Below are 21216 nucleotides of genomic sequence, written 5' to 3'. Positions count from 1 at the left end.
AGGACAGCATTTTACCTGGGGGGCTACCCTCACAGTTGTCCAGTTCCTGGGGTGCAGCTGCTGTTCACATTTGTCTACACTGTTAGGGTGCTCTTTAGGGGCACAGGGCCTTTGCTCATGTAACTGACATGTCTTATACTTGGAGATCACAAAGAGTTTTCATATGTTACCTTGTATGATCCTCACCACAACTGCATAGGAAAGGAATTTTTGTTATGTCTCTTTGATAAATGTTACTTGCCCAAGATCATCCAAGTAGAAGTTTTGGTGCAGGGCCCTGAAACCAAGCCACCTGTCTCCACATGATCTTTAAGTCAAAGAACACACTGCCGGATGGGGGACTACGTGCCAGTGCATTTGTGCACCAAATATTTCCACAAGGTATAAATAATTTATACGTGGAAAAACTGCACAGTAGGAGAATTCTACTCAACACAACAGAGGGGCTGATAAGAGAGAGGCAGTAAAGATGACAGCTCCTCTGATTACAGGCATATAACTTTCCAACCCCCATCTGTGATTTCTTTGCTCTGTCCAACGTGGCCAGAGCTGCATTCCAGGCAGAAGATGCGGACACCGTAAAAAGCTGTCTATGCACAGTTCACTCCCTCCAAGGTCTATGACAAGAAAGGTCAGAATGGGGTAAAGTAGACTCTAGCTAGATGCTGCATTGGATTCATGTTATAGAAGAGAACAGGGCAGATCTGCCGTTAAAACAAACTTCTAGCAAGGCACGATGCTCATCAGATGTAACATTGAGGCATTGTGGTGTCCCCCTGGCAGCTCCTGATTTAATGTTCATGTTAATCGACCACCAAATATTTATTTATTAACACTGTGTGCTGAGTATGGTATCAAGAGTTGAAAAAATATGTATAATAAAAGCATAGGTATTTAATGAGCCTGATGTCTCTTAATGGAAGGTGTATCTGTGCAGATATAAGACTGTGCCAGATTTAGTAAAATAAGAAGAATTTCAGAAAAGTAGAAACCAATATGAGGTGGAGCATTGAGGGAAGACCTCTCAGGGAAAGTAGCGATACTTCAGAATCATTTGTCTGGGAGTAGAGAGAAGAACAAGAGCCTGTATCTTAGCTCACATGCAGACACTTGAAATGCAGTTGTTGAACGAATGAGCGAATGAATGAGTTAGGGAATCCGTTTGCCAGGAAGATGGCAGGTCAGGGAGGCGGCCCAAGCAAGGTGGAATATTGAGAAGACAGGACTGATGGAGCAGACAGGGCCTGGGTGAGGCCACAGGGAGAGTGCAGGGGGCACTCTGGAGGCTGGACAGATCTGGGAGGGGTCACAGCTGACCCAGTGGATGTACAGCTGGTGTTGATTTTCAGCACGGGGTTGGGGGAGGGGAAGATACCTCACAAGCGTATTTTGGAAAAATATTGACTTAGCACAGTTTGAAAGAGTGTGGAGGAAGGCAGGAGTGAATCAAGAGAACTAAGATGAGAGGGAGAGTCGTCTAGGAAGGAAGGGCCGAGAGAGCAGCCTCCACCAGGCCTGTGTCTAACTCCAGGAACGCAACTGTCCAAGGAAGGCACAAGTGAGAAGAAAGAGATGAATTCAAGAAACTTTTCAAGAAGAATCAACGTGATGCAGTGGCTTGTTGGGCCTCTTCTGAGGGTCCGCCCTTTTTCTATGATTGAGCACATGCACAGGGTGTGAAGGCCCTGAAGGCAGGCATATTTTGTGGATTTGCAGAACAAGTCAGTAGCACCCCTGGGTAGCACATCAATGTTCCGAAATTGCTATTCCACCTGGAAAAACTTTCCAAACACTGTAAAGGTTTAGCAAAGCATATTGAGTCAGTATGACCCAACGCAAAACTGTGCACCAACATTCAAGAAGGCGATGGAGAAAATACTGTGTCACATTCTGTGGAAAGAGTATATTTCCTGACACGCTGTGCACCTGTTGTAGGACTGAGGGTACAGGCACAATGGGACGAAATCCTTTTCTTTAGGGATTTCAAAACTGAGTAAAAACTTTGTGTTAGGGCAATAAGTTGAGAAACGTTCTTGATGTGGCTTAACAGAACATGGATGAGCTGTGTCTAGCCCATCGTGGGGAAGTGGAAAGAGAGGTTTTCTGGAGGAGGTGACATTTGACCAGAGTTTTAAAGGTTAATTGTAGGTTTCAGGTTTAAAAGAAGGGCGGGCAGATGCTCTAGGCAGAGGGAGCAGGATATGCAAAGACACTGAGGCTTGCAGGCACTGTGGTGTGTTCCGGGGACCCAGGAGGGGTTGTGCTCAGCAGTTTGCTAGGGGGCTTCCTGCAATAGGGCGCAGGCTTCTCAAACCTTCTAGGAGGAACAGGGTTGTCGTTCTTGCAGCCGGTGCCCCTGCTCTCTTAGACTCCTACAGCATCTGATGAGTAAACCCGTCTTCATGAGAACCCTGGCTGTAGCTTAGGAGACAACTTGTCACCAAAAGGGTGGTGAGGCTGGCTTTTCTCTGTGGGTATTAAACTCAGAAACATGGCCTCATTCACTAATTGATCATAAAGGGGTTTAAGAATTGTTTTACTTTTTACGTTTAAATTTTTAATCAATTTTCTTTACATATAGAAGGAGACAACCTTATTTTCTTCTAGATGGATAGTTAATTCCACCCCTTATCACTCACTAAGTAAATAATACCTTCCCCACTGCACTGAAATACCCCTTTTCCTGCATGTTCCCACCATAACTGGGTCTGTTTTTGGACCCCCTCGTGCCGCTCATCTGTCTGTTTATTCCAGTGTGAATCCTGCCTGAATTTCACGTCTCTGTGATATGTTTTGCTCTCTGGTAAGTAAGCCTCCTCTACTGTGAGGATTACATGGGATAGCTTTTTAAAAATATCTGGCACAGCACACAGCAGATAGTTGACGCTGAGTCAATGGTGGTGGCCTTCTCTTTCTCCTTCAACTACTCAACCAAAAACTGAAGAGCTGAAATTCTCCCTTTACACAGATGTTTCAATATGCACAAACTGCCAGTGAGACTCAGATTAAGCATGAAAAACCATGGTCCAAAATTTGAGGAGAGTTTTCATTTTCTAATTTTCAGGCATAAAGTTTGTGGGCAAAGCCACCTAAGACCTACGAGCTCCTTCACACATTTTACTTCTTCAGGAGTGGCCCCCCCGCTTCCCGCCGGCCCCGTTCCCGCCTGCCATTTTGATCAGAAGGCTTGTTTTCACCTGTGGCTCCCTGACAACTGGCAGCTGTCACCAGAGGAATCAGGCGGGCCGTGGCTTTGAACTCCTTCTCCTGGTGGCTCTGAGACCTGAGCTGCAGGAGTCATGAATGGTTGAGTAGCATCTCTCTCACGTCTCAGCTCTGATCTTCCCTGGAACTGGAGAGAGTCTCCCCCTACCGTCATCGCTCGGGTCCCTGAGTCCCTCTCTAGTAATTTACATTTAGAAAAATCATCCTTCAAGTGCTACGTGAGCAGAATTTTATTTTAAGTCCAGTACTTGCTTTTAAATCAAGGATGGTTTTCCTTAGGAACTTTATATGGTTTTATACTTAAAGCAAAGTCTTGAATTTAAGAAATTTACTTTTGAACAAACGAAAGCTATTGGAATGACTTATTGAAGACAGAGCCAGTGAATTATTTTATAAGATGTAAACTTTACATTTGAAATCAGGATTTATTTTATTACTTTGATTTTCCCTCTGTCTTCCATCTCCCAATAAAATGTACACTCTCCTCAGATTAAGCCTTAGTGAAGATAACAGAATATTAATTACATCAAAAACTCATAAATTCAGTAAAGTTCCTACAAGCGCTCAGAGGCTGCTTTCTGATGCTGAACAGCCCTTCAGGCCACAAGCGTGAGGCCCAGGGAGGAGCTGACTTGGGCTCCTAGGTCTGCGAAAACCTACCACATTCTCCTTTAGCATTCTGATCTGCGTCTCTGCACACTGATGACCTGTTCTCCTTCTGGCAGGAGGGGCACTGGTTCGTGGTCTCCGTGGTGGACAGCTCTGACTTGACACAGAACCTGAGCTCCGTTGCTCCTCATCTCCCACAGTCACTCCTCAATTATTCAGGAGGCCATTACCCATTTGTCAATTAACCAGACCCTATCTTTCACCTCCTGCTGCTCAACTGTGGGTCGTTTCACTGCTCATTAGCACCATCAAGAAGAGAAGATTGCAGGAAGGGCAGAAGCTGAAGTTCAATTTACTAAGCTGTGACTGCTAAGAAAGTCTGGGAAAGGTATAACGAAGAGACGTTAGAAGCTTCTGGCAAAATGAAGTGTGCAGATCAAACTGCATGCTGATATTTTCCTGGGTACTCTCATTCCCAGGAATTACTGTCTCCTAGGTAACTGAGACCGGCCCTACACACACCTCACACAAGAGAAATTGCTTCCATGTCTCAATTCAGACTCAGGGAAGTTTTGGCTCATAAAATAATCCACCTGTAAAGATCAGCAGGAATCAGAAAGTGTACATTGTAGTCATCGTTGAAAAGTGTTTAGAAAAAGCTACTGTGACAATTAAAAATTGTTTATGACAAAAATTCTATGCTTTTCAGTGAATTTATTTTTATTTCTTTTTGCTGAGGAAAATTCACCCTGAGCTAACATCCACTGCCAATATTCTTCTTTTTGTGTGTAAGCCGCTGCCATAGCATGGCCACTGACAGCCAGTGGTGTCCATCCATACCTGGGAACCGAACTTAACCACTAGGCCACCAGGGCTGGCCTTTCAGTGAATTTAATGTAGTGCAAATACATTAAAGTTTAGGATTTCTGTCCAATATTTATATTAAGAGAAAGGATAGCACTATTATTCAGAGGTTGCAAAGTTAGAAGAGATCAGTGGGTTTATAGTTCATGGCATGATGGTTTATAATTTTTCAGTTTTCATACTCCAACCTCATAGGATGGAAATAAGGAAAAATTAGGCAAATAAAACAGGGGGAAAAGACTTGTGTGTCTCCTCCTCATTTTTCCTTTGCCTCCCCCTCTGTGTTTCTTTATCAACGAGGATGGTGCTCAGTGAAACCATCCTCGAAGGAAAGAGACCCATCCCTCGGGCCGTTGACCCCAGAGTGAGCTATGTGTGGATGTTTGGTAAGGGGGGGTTGGTGCCAACAGAGGCAAGAGAGACGGAAATGAGAAAAGCAACATTTTCTTGGCAAAAAGAAAAAGAAGATGCAGCTGAAGTCCATCCGTCTCCCCCCGTGATAGTGAATAGAGAGAGGCATTCGCCATGCTCACCCGGAAGTGAGCCGGCTCCCTCTGGACTCAGGCACAAAGAGGGAAAACGTCACACAATTCTCTCCTGTGGATGATTTTCTGGGTAGCATTTTTTTTTGGAAAATGCAGAATAATATGGAAATTAGTGTATTTGAAGTTCATTCAAATGAGGAGCTTTGAAGGCTCGTTATTTTAGGAACCGGTCAGTGAGTATTTAGTAAACTTTAAGTAGGTGGTGTCCACACATTTGGAAAGTCATTATAAAACCACGGCATTTTAAGAGCTGACCGTAACCTAGGCTGGAGCAGGGAAGCGGCCCCCTCTCTTTGCTTATGGACTCCTTATCATCAGATACTGTTTAAAGAGTGAAAGCAGGTTGGATTTTAACCTTAGAATGGCCTCCTCTTCTCAGACTCCTGACACCAGTGAGGGACCTGTGCTGGTTTCTCCCCAGATGGAGGTTCTGCAGGACACACAGGACACGGTTCAGCACTGATGCTCAGCTACGGGTCAGGAAAATGGAGCACGTATTTAAATCTCTGTTTGCCTGTATTTCGCTTTGGTCTTGAAGAAACGCTGGAAGACTTCTTCTGGTCCCCGTAATGCTCTGTCCACAGAGGCGGGAAGTGGTTTAAGCGCTGCGGGCAGAGTGGCCGTGTTTTCAAAAGAAAAATTGTAGACATATGGTCTGATAAATAATATTTATGCTGTTTCTTTGGGCAAGAAACAGTCTGTGAGACAGAGCTTTAAAGTCAAATCACTAGAACTTCTAGGACACTTGGGAAGTTTTTGGCGCACCTAGACGGGATAGTTGAAATCACAACAGTCTTGGAAAACTTGGGACACACCCTTGCTCCTGTGGCTCAAGGCTGTGGAGCTGAAGTGATGCGATCGTCCAAGGATTACCATGAATCCCTCAGAGTAAACCGTCTCGGCAGCAGCAGTTAACTCTTACTAAACACTTAAACTTCTGGGCCTACTTTGGAACTTATTGCTTTAAAAATAATGCAATGATTCCTGAGAAAACAGCAATGGATACAATGACAGTTTGCAATAAGAAGTCCTGTAACAGGAGCCCTAGAGAGGAGGTCTGCCATCTTGACACAGTCCACTCTGAGAGCGAGATACTTGGGGACGCTTCTAATTGAAACACCTGCATGGGAGGGCACCATGCTGACCCCTCGCTCTGTGGCTGAGCCTCACCTCTTCAGCCCTGACCTGTGTGTTTGCGTGTGAGGGGCACGGGGGTTGGACCCACAGAGGCAGGAGAACAACCATGAGGAAACTCCCTCAACCTCTAGTCTTCTGAACATAGAAAAGGAAAATTGTCAGAACAGGACCCCTCTCTTAGGCAGGTAGACCCGTGATAGAAAGTGCCAGCACTAGTGGGCACCTGTAAATTCTGGTTAAATGAGCGAGTGAATGAGCGAATGAAAGAATTACAGTGAACTGGTGCTTCTCTTGGTCGCTACATCGTTAATCACAATTTATTAATAGTTTTATTACTGTTTTAAAGCTTTTATGATACAAATAAAGAGCTGCAAAGAGATACCTGCCCCACGAGCAGCCAGGACGTGCTTTATCTCCAAGTGTGATGGGAAGGTCCACGAGGGCCTTATCAGCGGGAGCTGGAAGGTGCACGCCCTCAGGCTGCACACAATCACTGGGCTCCCTGTTGAGGGGGAACTTACAACTCTGAGAAGTCTTTTGTAACTTCAAAAGAAGGATGGGGAATTTGCTTGTCAGGAAATCCTGGATTTCCTTCACCCAAGGAAGGGTCCTGTCAACCATGCTGGAGCAGGGGACCGAATGGAATATTTGAAACAAAACCAAAGTTTCACAGGCTTCAAAGATGACTCCAGTGTGATCGAGGCAGTGGTATTTTAATGAAATAATTGGTCTGATTTACTCAAATAAGGGGCGATCTGGCAATTTTATATGCATAACAAATCTGCTTCTCCATTTGTATGGTCTGTCCCAACAATGGAGAGGCAGCTAAAGCACGGTGACATGTAGTTCTGGGAGAGGCGGCACGGGACAGCAGGAGGGAGCTGCACCTTACCATGGGGTCTGCTTTATGCAGCACATGCGTCCCAGGCCAGGGGGGCCCAGCAGCATCTGATGGGGCTCAAGGGACCCGGGGAAATCGTGGAGCCACTGTCCAGCTGTGCTAGTTCACACTCAGAGTTAACGACTGACAGCTGAGCTTATGTCATATTTACCTGTTGTGTTCACAGTCACAGCGTGATGCTCACTTCCAAAGATGGCTGAGCAGGGAGGGCACCTGTTTCCAGGACATCAGGTGCAATACCAAGCCAGGTGCCCTTCAAATACTAAATGGCTTTTTGGTAAAATAGCTGTTGCTCTTAGGGCTCTGAGTGAAAAAGTAAGAAAACAAACCAGTATCTGCATTAAAAATCCAATTTTCTGAATATGAGTGTGTTTCTAGTTACTTCTCATTGTTCTATCCTGACAGCAAGCTCTGGCAGAAAATGAAAAGAATCAGAATTTAGGGCCAGGATAGGGGGGCATGTAAGTCTCGTGGCCCTCGAGCTACTGCCCAGCTGCTCTGTGAGGCTCTCAGCAATTCACATGCTGGACTAACACCTACAAATCTGGAGGCTTTATATCCAAATCTGAATTTCTGATTTTGCTGGAAAAATAGGAGGATCTGGAAATACTGTGCTCAATTTCTCTCAGCCACAGTTGGCTAGAGTGGCAGCCCCACGGCCTGAGGTCCTGTGTGCATCCCATCCCTTGTGTATGACATCTGCCCCTTTGGGTGTTTGACTGTGCTGCTCCCCATCTGGCCCCAGCTAGCTCAGAAGATGGGCTCCAGCGACCCTGACTGCTTGGTCCAAGGCTGCATGGGGCTGTAGCCCGAGTACGCTTCCTGGGTCTCCCTGCGTCCCCCGCTCCTGCCCAGTAGTCTCCACTCTTGAGGATAATCGAGTCTGAAGAAAACAAAACAGAACATCTAAGTCCCAGGACCTCTGAAGAGTCATGGAGAAGCCAGAGCTAAAACGCATGAACGCTGTAGGATTTTATGTAATCTTATAGGAACAGTATTCCCGTCCTGGCTCTCAAGACCCAGGATCCAGTCAGTTGGGACCTTCGAGGACAGTGGGGTCCCACAGTCTGGGATTCAGAGGGCTGGATGGGGACACTGACTGGGAAGGTTAAAAGTTCAGCACCTGGCACCTTCCCCAGGAGCCACCTGTGTCTCCAGCCTAGGAGCTTTTGCTCCAGGTTTAATCATTTATTTCGATTTCCTCTCTATCCCTCTTCTTGGAGTGATCGGTTCTTTAGTTTTCCTGAAAGGTACTCCAAATAGGTTTGCAGACTTTGTACTGGCCTTCAAAGTAATGATAATCTAGTCTTAAAGTGTTTGTTTAGGCTCCTTCTTCCCCATCAGAGCACCTACATCTGCTCCATCTCCGGGGTGCCAGGAGCACGGCCGGGACCAGCCCACGTGGTTGGACAGAGCATGGATGCACGGTACTACCTGGCTTTCGACGTCTCTGGGTTTGCCTCTTAGGGCCTTGCAGACAGCGTACTCCCTCTGACCTGCGGCTCCAGAGAGAAGAGCTTGAGGCCTGCAGACTCCTCTGTGTCAGCCGCGATCCTTCGCCTGATCTCTGTGGATGCGCGCTTCCCTGTGCACGGCGGTGAGAGCACATCTCAGAGGCAGGTGGCTCGGCAGTTACTTTCTGTATGACGTGTATGTGTGACGTCTATGGATCTCAGTTCTCTCATGTGTAAAATTCCCACACATCTCACTGGGCGTTGGAGGGAGGGAATCGAATGAGATGATTTTACTGGAGGACCTAGCATGGTGCCTGGTACATGAGGGGCGCTTAAAAAATGTGTGTTGCTTTCTTCTCATCTCAATTTCCTAGGTGAAGTATTTTTCCCAAAGGGATGGAAAGTAGAAACACTCATCATATCCAAGTTGTGGATGAACATATCACCTGTGATGAGGGGAGATGTTGTCCTCTCTGTATTTTTAATTACCTTTTCATGATACCAAACGTTTTATTGGCGTTTGAGGGTCTGAACCAGTTTAAGGGTGCGTTGCTTCAGAGTGTAGCCTCCACAATGACTCCTAGAGCCGAAAGTTCAGTTATATTTACAAAATCTGAAGAGTGTGTGTGTGAGGTGGGGAACAAAAGTTTCTTTTCTACTGGAGAGTATTTCTCTTGGACTCTTGACAATCTCCCTTAATCCGACTAATTATTTTTAATAGATTGTAGACTTCCAGTTCCCTAGACCAGACAGAAGGGCAGCTGAGAGCGTCTCTCAGAAGCTGTCGTCCTGGAAGCCTGGGGAAATAGGTCATCTCTTAGAAGAGTCGCTCTGGAGCGCTCAATGCTCCCCAGTCACCGGTGTGAGGCCATCTGAAACAGAAGCGTGCATTGTTCGTCTTTGCATCCTTCAGCCTCCAGCATGGTGCCTGGCACAGAGCAGCTGCATGATAAACACTGCTGAGTTGTACTAAATAAAGATAGCATGGTTCCCTTACAGAGCATGTGGACGCTGGGCAACTTTCTTACCAATATGGAAAGATGCTCTACAGAGTAAAGAAAAAGAGTGACAGAAAAGTGAACACTCCCTGGAACTGAATATTCCTTCATTGGAAGGGGACGCTTCAAAAATATTAGGTAAAGAATGAATAGTCAAAAAAGATAGGCTACGGATCAATTTAGTGGCTTGTAATTGGTGCTTTTTCAGATAAGAATGGTCTGAAACGAAAATCCTTATTCTCAGCCTGTTGGGCGCCTTTAAAATCAGATTCTTGCAGGGTGGAGGGCATGGTGGCATGGTCAAGGGAATCTAGTCCAGTGGCCTCCTCCTCAGCTTGCCTGTTCTCTGAGAGAGCCTGGGGAAGACGCAGCCTCTCTTAGGAGCGCACGCTCGCTCCTCTGGACCGCCACGGAGCACACTCACTCTTTCTCCTGCTCACAGCTGTTTACAAACTTACAACCACTTGCAGAACACTCAGTGTTATTTGAGTAAGATCTTTTTAAGTTCATTATTGTATTTCCTGGTTCCTCTAAGTATTGCACTGTTTCTTAGAAATAAGAGATCCTGAAACAGGTGGTAAATCACTGAGAAGACAGACAATAAAACAAAAAAGTTGTAATACAAGTCCCGGGGGCCAAATCTGAAGCTACGATGGGGTGTCACGGAAGGCGGTGCAGAGCAGAGGGTACCCACACAGGCCCCGGAGTCAAAACTCCCCAGGGCCAAAGGCTTCCTTTGTCTCTTCTTCCTTGTACAATCATAGGCAAGCAATGTGACCTGTCCGTGTCTCAGTTCTCTTAATTATAAATATGTGGTTAATAGTACCCCTGTGTATCTCAGGGATGTTGGGAGATCAAAGAGGAGAATGACTTTGAGAGTGTCCTAGGAGCAGACAATTCTATGTTAACTGAGGGGAGGTGCTAAACACTGCCAGGGCTGGTCCTGTTTTCTTTTTTCATTTGTTTTCTTTTTTTTTTAAAAAAAAATTGGCGCCTGAGCCAACAACTGCTGCCGATCTTCTTTTTTTTTCCTACTTTTTCTCTCCAAATCCCCCAGTACACAGTTGTATATTTTTTAGTTGTGGGTCCTTCTAGTTGTGGCATGTGGGACACTGCCTCAGCATGGCCTGATGAGCAGTGCCATGTCCGCGCCCAGGATCTGAACCAGAGAAACCCTGGGCTGCTGAAACACAGTGTGCAAACTTAACCACTCAGCCACAGGGCCGGCCCCTGGTCCTGTTTTCTAAACGTGCCTTGGTATAGACCCACGGGTCCAGAGCTTGGGGCCTTCTGTGCTGCATCTCGCACTATGAGGAAATCGGTCAAAGATGTAAGGCCCACGCCCTCCTGTGCACACACTGCACAGGCGTATGTTGGAATGGAGAACACAGCTCTGATGGATAACCATCCAGGTGCCTGGATGAACCTCAGGCCATTGTAGAGTCTAAGTAGTCTCCTCAGGGCCTCTCCCGTCAGAAGTCTCACGTTTCCACTATTCTCCCCTCCGAGTAAGTGCCCGCCTCTTCCCTTTACAATAAGGGGTAGTGGAGCCAGCCAACGGAGTCGCTCACACGTCTCTGATGCATGCCCCCGAGTTGATATTCACTTCTAGCCGGTCTGCAAGCAGGAAGTCTCCCTTCAAAATCCTTCTCATTGTCAGGAATCTGGATCCCCAGATCTTGGCTGTGGATTGGGTTCTTGCCGTTGCTGGGCCCTGTGCCAAGTGCATTCCCTGTGTTCTCTGGCTTCTGCCTCTACATGGTTGATCGATTACTATCTCTGCTTACGGACAAAGTCCAGGAGGTACAGAGGGTCTGTGACTTGGGCAAGGTCAGTCAGCTGGAGAAGACACAGTGCCGAAATTCACGCCCAGGTTCCGCGTCCCCATGCCTAACCGTAGCCGTACGCCGCCTCCTTCTCCACCGATGGTCTTGTCAGGTAACTTGCCTGAGAGAGGGGCTTCTGAGGGCTTGTTCCCTGTCTCAGCCTTATCTCTAGCATGTTCAGTCTGCCCCTCTCACTTGGCTTTCTCCTACTCTCTGTTAGCCTCAGTTCTCCTCCACCCCTTGGACCCACTGAACTTTAGCAATTGTCACATCTCTCTCCTTCCTTTGTTGTGACACTTCTCCAACAGCAACCTCCTCACCGATCCCTCTCCCAGGCAACTTGTACCCTGTCGGGTGTGGCTGCTAAAATCCCTGTTTCAGAGGTCCCCAGTGACCCATTTCCTAAACCCCCAAAGCCTCAGCCAGCCTCATCGTCAGTAAAGCATTTGATGCTGTGCTCACTCTCCCTGAACCATCATCTCACGGAGGCCCAGCTCCATTCGTGTTCTGTCCCAGGTCCACACACACTCAGAGGAAATGTCTCTACTGCTCTACTGGGATGCGCTCAGACCAGCGTCTATAACCCTAATCTCTCACATAAACCTCGATTCTTCATTTCTAGATGATTTCCGAGTATTGACAACTCACACGAAATTCACATTGACACCACAGCTGTCGCAGTTTTTTCCAGCACAGGGCCTTCTGCGAACCACATCGTTTCTTCCTGTCTCACCGTTATTTCCACTCTCACCTCTGTCCTGCCTCGCATTTTAGAAATTTCTTCATTTGACAATTGTTACTCTCTATTACGGCAAGAGGGTTTTCCTCTATCGTTTTATAAGGTCTTGTGGGGAGGGGATCTTGTAATACTCCAGCGTCAGTCCAGTATTTACTGAATAAATGAAGTGATCGTCCTTTTAGTCTGAAACCTTAGAATCATATTTGACCCTTTTCATTTCTCCACTCCTCTATCAAGTCACTTAGCACATTCTGGTTTTTGCTGCCATTTCTTTCAATTCCCCGGACACGCTCCAGTTCAAACCCTCACCAATCAAGACTGAGTCATTCAATAGTCTTCTCCATGCTCAGCCACTGTATTTCACTTCCTTGTCAATCCACTATAGCTGTGATGTTATCATTCCATTTCCAGCATGGAATTCTCTGGCTTAAGAATCCAGAAGGGGCGGGGAGGCTGGCCCCGTAGCCAAGTGGTTAAGTTTCTGAGCTCCGCTTCGGTGGCCAAGGTTTTCACAGGTTTGGATCCTGGGTGCAGGCCTAGCACCACTCATCAGGCCATGCTGAGACAGCAGCCCACACAGCACAGCCAGAAGGACCTACAACTAGAAATGTACCACTATGTACTGGAGGGCTTTGGGGAGAAGAAGTAAAAAGAGATTGGCAAAAGATGTTAGCTCAGGGCTAATCTTAAAAAAAAAAAAAAGAAAAAACCAGAAGCATCCCTTGCTGATTACCTCAAGTCTAAGCAGCAATGCCTGCATTTCTTTTCTTCACTTCTTCTACATTACTGGGTTGAAAAAAATCAAAAGAAGTACATACGGTAACATGTCAGTTATGCAGTGGGGAATAAAGCAGCAGTTCTAATCTCTCTTCCTCCAGTCAATTTCCTTATCCAGAGGTAACCAATGTGGTCTCTACTCCTAAAACGTGATGAATAAAAGCACAGTTTTCTCATATGTTTATTGCTTACAAAAGCAGGTGCCATTATACACAAACTTTTCTGTAAGTTGCTGTTTTTCACTTATGAAAAACCACAGCTCTCTCTCCAGGTCAATGCCCATGGTTTAAACTTTTTTTTTTTTTAAAGATTGGCACCTGAACTAACATCTTTTGGCCATCTTTCTTCTTCTTCTTCTTCTTCTCCCTACAGTCCCCCTGTACATAGCTGTATATTCTTGTTGTGGGTCCTTCTGGTGCTATGTGGGACACTGCTTCAGCGCGGCCTGATGAGCAGGGCTAGATCCGCACCCAGGTTATGAAGTGGTGAAACCCTGGGGCGCTGAAGCAGAGCACAGGAACTTACCCACTTAGCCGCAGGGCCAGCCCCTAAACTCATTCTTTGAATGAAAGCGTAACATTCCTCTGAATGCATATCCTATAATTTATCCAACCATCCTTGTAAGTTCTCCTACGAAAGGATAAGTAGGTTGTTTTATTTCATTTGGTTGCTTTAGTCCATTATTTTAAAAAGGTGCAATAAATATCATGCACATCTTTGTGCTTATTTGTATAATATAGTTTTCTAAGAAGACATTGTCAATTTATAGTTGAAAAATATAAAAATCCATGTACTTTTAGTAATGTATGATGAAGCCCATTTTTCTAAATGCTTGTCCCCAATGGATCTCACAAGTCTTTTATTTGTACCGAGTGAAACAATGTGTCTCATTATTGCTTACATTTCTCTTTCTCTGACCAAGAATGAGCACAGGCATTTTGTTCATATATTGGCCTCTTGCATTTTCTCTTCTGTAAATTTTTATTCACATCCTTTACCTATTTTTCTTCTTTTTAAAATTTTCACATTGATTTGTAATTTCTTTTTGTATACTTAAGGTGTTAACTCCTTTGCCCATCTTATCTGTTGCAAGTGTTTTCTTCTAGCTTCTTTTATTTATTTTTACTTTGTTTGCGGTACTTTTGCCATGTGTAAGTAAAAATTGTAGGTAATTGCACCAGTCATTTGGAAAGAGTTCCAGTGCACCACGGCCTGGCTGCGATTCCTCACCAAGGCTCATTGCCTGGCCTCTCTGAGCTCTCCTGTCACTGGACCCCGTTCCTGCTGGGCCCTCACCAGGCTCAGTCCCCTCCTGACCTCAGCAGGCATGTCCTCCGTGGCTGGCGAGTCCAGCCTCTCTTCTTTGTCCTGTTCTGCACCCTGGGCTATGTGTTCGTGAACCAATCAACAGGAGGGTTCCAGTCAACATCTGCCTCAGCTGGACCTGTCCCTCAGGTGCAAGTGAAAAACAGAGAGAGACAACGCATCTTTTTTTGATAGCTATAAAAACCATAAATGGGATGAAAAGACTACTTTTAATGAGAAGCAAATAATGCTCTGTGTTCATGAGCGGATCTGTAAGGCTACTTCTGACACTACGTCTGGTCTACACTCAACGTTTCCCACCTTCTCCCTAATTTAAATTTTGATGAATTGGTACAAAAAATAAAATTCAAAGATTCAAATGTTTTGACAAATAAAAATATTAATAGAACTGTCCATTTATAAATTTTTAATCCAATCTTTTTAAAAAAATTGTTTCACATTTTTTAGGGGGAAGACAATAGTAAAAGAGTCAAGAACAGAAAATTAGAGAAGCTTCTGTTCACAAAGGATAGAATGTGTCATCTGGGAACGACATTTGTGCTCAGGGGAGATGAAATACACTATTCCACAGAGAATTTTCAGACACTAAAATGGTTCAGAAATTATTAAGTGGAAAATATACATGAATTTTAGAGTGACAGGGCTTGGCTTGGAATTTTAAAGATGAAGTTTAGTTTTTTCCACTTTAATTTTGAGCCTCGTTTCATCATCTGCACAAACTCTCCAGTGAGAATAATATTTTCCCCTATGCTTAACATGGCGGTCAGGTGGGTGGGAAAGCTCCCAACACATTTGGAAGAACTCTGTAAAGTGTGAAGTACCCTACATGTGTAAGGAGTGACACTATTAGACCCGAGTAGTCCCAGGACCTATGGCTCTGTGTGGTGGCTGTCATTCACTGAACTGTCGCCACTAGGCTGTCACTTTTGCACATCTGTCTGTATGTTGGCGTGTCCTTCTCAACGGGAGAAATACACCACCAAATGAGACACATCCTCATTGCAAGGAACTTTCAGAGGGCAGGAGTTGAAATAAAACACATCCACAGAAGAAGAGTTCTCCAAATGATAGGGAGGCAACCTAAAGAAATAGCATGTAAAGGAAGGCAAGAGAGGAGAAAGTTCTAGAAGGGTGTAGGGAAAGAAGGAGCATTAAGTTGTGACTACAGGGTTTTGAAAGGGGAGAACTGAATGAAATTCATTGGTCTTACATTGACCCCTACTGGGAAATGGTCAAGAGTAGGTGAAATTGTCTTGCTGGGGTCAATGTACAGAAGTTTTATCTATCTGATGATGAGATGTGGGACTGGATGATACTTAAAACCCCTTCCACCCCTGACATTGTCTGGACTTGGTGCTCAGGAGATTGACGGTGGATTTCCAGAGAGAAGTTTCAGGAGGAAGGCAGGACAACAGCCAGACTTCCATAGACTCCTCAGTGGATAGGTGATGAGGAAGGCATGGCCTAGGAGTGGCCCCAAAAGGACAGAGAAAAGATAAGAGACTGAGCAGGGCTGAAGGAAGCTTCTCTCTCTTCTTTTTTTAAATCCCAGGATAGAGTCGATCTGCCCATCAGAGAGAGAGAGGAGATAGATTTGAAAAGAGGAGAAGGCAAAGATGGAGTCGGTGCCTCGAGCAGGATGGAAGGAAGTCGGAAAGGTGAGGCTGCAGAGAAATCTGGTGGAGGGTGGGGAGTACCGGTGATCAAATGCGTAAGGAATCAGTTTGCTGACAATGGTGGTCCAGACCAGATGCCTAACCCACGTCAGGAAATGTGAGAGCTGGCCAGTCCTTCACACACTCCCAGGGTATACAACCTTGCCGTGTAGACAGGGCTGCCCCACATCATTGCGGACTGCACATACCCCAGGGGCAGGAGGCCATGCTTTACCTTGCAGGAAGTCTTCTCTCCTAGGAACGGAGGCAGCGTGACTCCGTGGGCAGGACACAGACCCAGAGTCAGGGGTTCTCTCTAAGTTCTAATCTTGGTCCTCCCCAGCTTGAGACTGTGGCGAAGTCACTTAATTTCTCTGTGCCTCGATTTCTCCATCTGCAAAATATGAACCGCAATATAAAGCACCTAATGATTTCATTACCAGATTAGGAAGAAATGTAAATAGAGAGCATCCCTTTTACAGCTGGCACCATGGGTCCTTCAGCTTCCTCCAGGGACCAGATGTCTTCTGTCCTATCCAGGGATAACCATTCCCCTTGAGAATGATTATCCTAGATGTAGGGCCTGCTGTTTTGGCTCTGAGAAAGCATCTCCCCTGGGACTTGGTTAGGCAGTCCAGTCTGGGACAAGCTCTGTCTGGGAAGTTTTGCTCCCTGCCAGCTACATCAGCTCTGCAGCCTGTGAGATATTCGGCTCCATCTGAGAAGGTTCTAGAACTCCTGGTTCCCATGGTCCAGTATCCCTCCAGGCAGCCTTATAGAGACTCTCCTTCCTAGACGTGGGATGGAATCAACCTACACAGCAGCATGGTAGAGCTACAACCCAGAGCTCTCTTGCGATCCTTATTGTCTCTGATTTCTCGAGGGACTTCAGGAGCTGTGGGACTAGGCTGTCTCCTTAAAGTTCCTGGAGCTCGAAGAGCTTATGAAACATTATTTTCTTATCTATTATGTCATTTAGTTATCAACCAAACTTTATGCTAATTTTATGAATGAAGAAACAGACACTCAGAGAAGCTGAAGTACTTGCTCAAAGCTACCCAGAGAGTCTGAGGGAGAGCCATAACTGAAACTGAACTCTCTTGTTTGCAACTAGGACCCCTCCCAGTGTAATAAGGCCTTTCCAAACACACTCCCAGCAAGAACCTAAAGGGCTGAGCCACAGAGTGAGGCCTTTAAGTCCTGGTGGTCCTGAATGAGCCTTTGGGTGGGTTCCCCCGAAAAGCCTCCATAGATATTCCCTCAAAGGGATTTCTTCATTCAAAAGGACTCGGTGTGTCTTGCTTGTGTGGCTTACTGGAACTGAAAATCTCTAGGCTGTTTTAAACCTCCACGGGTCAAGTGAACTAAGAGCCTGGAGATGCTTAGAGATGATGCATCAGGAATTCACGAGGTGACGCTGACATTTAAGTTGACCAGTTTGACATGGATAACTAGCATAACACCTACAGCAAGAAACTATCATCTCAACTTTCTCTGTAATTCTTCGTTTGAACAACAGACAACTCGACGGTTGAGTTAAACAAGAAACAAAGGGAGTGACTGGGGCCCTCGGAACTCAGTGCCCCTTCCTGTTACTGGGAACCAGCACCCTCGTCTACTTCTGTGGACCCTTGGACACTGAGCTGTAAACCCTTTCCTTGCACACTCAGTCTTCCCCAGGGATGACTTCATCACACAGAGAGTGACTAAGTGTTTGAACACGTGTGTCTTGCCAAGAACATAAAGATATAGATCACAGAAGATTTAAAATCATAAATTCCCAGAAAGAGAAAGGAATTAGACCAAATTTGTCTCTTTTCTTTCCAACTTTGCCATTTAAAATGAAGAAACTTCTCCCCATCTCCTCCTTAGGATTTAATGATTTCCCTTAAACTTGACTCCAGGCTCTTCATCTGACATGGCACAAGGCTCTGTGGTGCATACCTTGGGACAATTCCACTCACCTTTGCGTCTTAGCTGTCTCCATATTGACTGGCTGGTCAATATGGGTTTGTTGATTGTATGACAAAAAAAAAAGAAAAAAGAAAAATGAAAGAAGAAAGAAAGAGAGAGAGAGGGTGGGAGGTGGGGAGGAGAGAGGAAGGGAGGAAAAGACAGCACTCGCATTGACTGGTGCAGCAGGAATTCTAACTCTAATTGATTGGATTATGTTATACAAGTGACGCAACCAACCGGTGAAATGTTTAATGGTTAACAGTTTCGAAATCAGACGGAATTATAAGTCACTACCACCTACGGCCTCATGCACTGAGCTCTTTTTATAAACATTACTTTCCCAGAATTTTTCAATCTCTAAATTAGACAATATACAACAAAGATCTAGCTTTCTGTAAATGCTCAATAAATGGTAGTACATTTATAGATTATCATTCTATACCAATTTACTAATATACCTACATAATATTGCTGAGTTTTAGTTTCTCATTTATAACTGTGACGATGTAAACAGCAGCAAAAGCTATATGCAGAGAATTCTGGCTCTCTAGATAGGGATGCCTTTAATTAATTCAGCCAATATTTACTGAGGACTCGCTCTTCGGCACTCTACTAGACTTGAGTGACTTGGAATAAAACAAGATAGATAAGATATTGCTACATAAATTCAAAGGAAGCATAAAAGAAAGAATAGAGAGAAGTTAGGATCAACTTAGCTGCAATCTTAAATATGTGGAAAAGGTACTTTATTTTGGATATAAAGAAAAATAGAAATTATGAAGGAATAGAAAGAAAAAAACATAAAACTGTCTGCTTGGGTAAAATAGAAATTCCACGGCCAGCATTAAATTTACCAACCCCCCCCCCAATAATTAAGAAAAATACAACATAATCTACTAAAACAAAAATTAAAACATGTTAATACAATGACATATTCAGTTTTAATACTGTGACACATGCAGATGTTTGCCTTTTTATTTTTTATTTTTTTGAGGAAGATTAGCCCTGAGCTAACTGCTGCCAATCCTCCTCTTTTTGCTGAGGAAGACTGGCCCTGAGCTCACATCCGTGCCCATCTTCCTCTACTTTATATGTGGGACGCCTGCCACAGCATGGCCTGACACCTGGTGCCATGTCCACACCCGGGATCTGAACCGGTGAACTCTGGGCTGCCGAAGCAGAATGTGCGCACTTAACTGTGGTGCCACGGGGTCAGCCCCCAATGTTTCCCTTTTTAAAATAAATTCTTTTATAAAACCACAGTTATAAAAAGAAGCATTTTGAAAACAGCTAATATTCAACTGAATGTTAGCAGTATTATCAAAAAATACACATATAAATTGTTCATAAGATTTAAAAATTAAACAATTAAATTATATATTAATGAGTGACAAGCAAATTGTTAATTACGGCTCAACTCATGTTCTCAGCGTAAATTAAACCGGATTCAAGATTCCTGTTTACCACGGTTGTCACATAAACCTGAAGCATAGCTGTCTACGAGTTTTGTGTTTTGTTAACAATAAAACCGTGTTAGACAATGTCCCTTCAAAGAACAAATGGAAGAATAAGAATGATGACGCGATAGAGAAAACTTTCCACCTGAAAGCGGCGTGTTCCCATTATTTAATCAGAAGATGGCTTTGTGTGACTCGGAACAGAATATTTATTGCACAAAGCCAAATGTTCCCTCACTGGGCCGGAAGAGGCACGGCTGAGTCCCGCCCCACTCCTCTGCAGCCCCCACGGGGGCTTAGGAGTCCTCCTGGGGCAGCCAGGATTCAGAACCTACCAGAATTCCCCTTCTTGGAAACTAGTGCTTTTTAAAATTTTTTTAACATTAAAAGTCCGTGGCAGAAATTCCCTCTGGGAAATTTCTTTTAGGAAATCAAAGCTTCAGACCTAATTTATTTCTATTTATTTGCTTTTGAAAAATGTGCCTTCAGCAGTGTCCATATGGAGGGCTTGAAAGGAAAAGAGCCTGACCTGGGTACTTGGCACACACCCCCGCAAGGCAGCGTGGTGGGCATCGAGGGGCGGTACCTGCCTGCTCCTGCTTCTTCATTCCTCTAGACCCTAAGAGACTTGAGGGCAGGGAAACTTTATTTTTAGCATTGTAACAGTCTCCTTGCTGGATTTCTTCTCCATTTGGTCGATGCTAAGCCCTAGGCATTTTTTCAGAATAAGGACCCACAAGTGAGAGTTCCGTCCGAGGCGTCTTTGCACATGGGGAATGTCCTTATTTCAGTCTCCGGGGTGACGTTCTAAGCATAAGTCGTTTCCCCAAGACGAGGGGGGCACTGCTTCCGTCGCAGCACTCTCCCCCGAGGCCAGGCTGATTCTGCTTCTCATCAGAAGCACAACTTTCCTCTGTAAACAGCTCTCAGGACCTTCTCTTCCTCCTGGTTTTCTGGAGTTTTCTGGGTTGGGTGAGGGAATCTTTTTTTGATTCTTGTTGCTTAGCCCTCAGCGCACCCATACAGCCTGAAGTCCGCTGATCGGTGAGAACTGTCTTCTCCTTTCTTTGATAATTTCTCCTCTTTATTTTCTATCCTGTTTTTAAAAATTCTTTAAAATTTCTATTAAATGGATTTGGATTCTCTAGATTTATCTTTCATTGACCTTAGCTTTCATATTTTTTTCATCTTTTTGTTCTTCTCTATCTTCTGGAAGTTTTTCTCAAATTTATCTTTGAGTTCTTCAATTGCATTTAAAATTTTTTTTTCTGCTTTTTCTCCCCAAATCCCCCTGGTACATAGCTGTGTATTTTTAAAGGTTTTATTTTTTCCTTTTTCTCCCCAAAGCCCCCCGGCACATAGCTGCGTATTCTCCGCTGTGGGCTCCTCCAGTTGTGGCATGTGGGACGCTGCCCCAGCGTGGTCCGACGAGCAGTGCCATGTCCGCACCCAGGACTCGAACCAATGAAACACTGGGCAGCCTGCAGCGGAGCGCGCGAACTCAACCACTCAGCCACAGGGCCAGCCCCTATAGCTGTGTATTTTTAGTTGTAGGTCCTCCTAGTTGTGGCACGTGGAATGCCACCTCAGCATGGCCTAATGAGTGGTACCGTGTCGGTGCCCAGGATACAAACCCGTGAAACCCTGGGCCGCCAGAAGCAGAGAGCACGAACTTAACCACTCGGCCACTGGGCTAGCCCCGCATTTTAAAATTTAAGAATGCTATTTTACATGCTAAAATTGGTTT

At 45.1% G+C, this 21216-nt stretch overlaps 1 protein-coding gene across 25 annotated transcripts in view; it reads right to left on the bottom strand.

Annotated features, from left to right (window-relative positions):
- The window catches only part of MYT1L (myelin transcription factor 1 like), a 451359-nt gene that overhangs the window by 158061 nt on the left and 272082 nt on the right, over nt 1-21216 (bottom strand). For all 25 annotated transcript variants that reach the window (XM_070512674.1, XM_070512676.1, XM_070512678.1 and 22 more), the window contains one exon: nt 16292-16450. The gene's annotated coding sequence lies outside the window, so the exon portion shown is untranslated. The remainder of the gene's footprint in view (nt 1-16291; nt 16451-21216) is intronic.

The sequence above is a fragment of the Equus asinus genome, chromosome 6, assembly GCF_041296235.1.
Source record: "Equus asinus isolate D_3611 breed Donkey chromosome 6, EquAss-T2T_v2, whole genome shotgun sequence".
NCBI lineage: Eukaryota > Metazoa > Chordata > Mammalia > Perissodactyla > Equidae > Equus > Equus asinus.
This window is presented reverse-complemented; position numbering and strand designations above follow the sequence as displayed.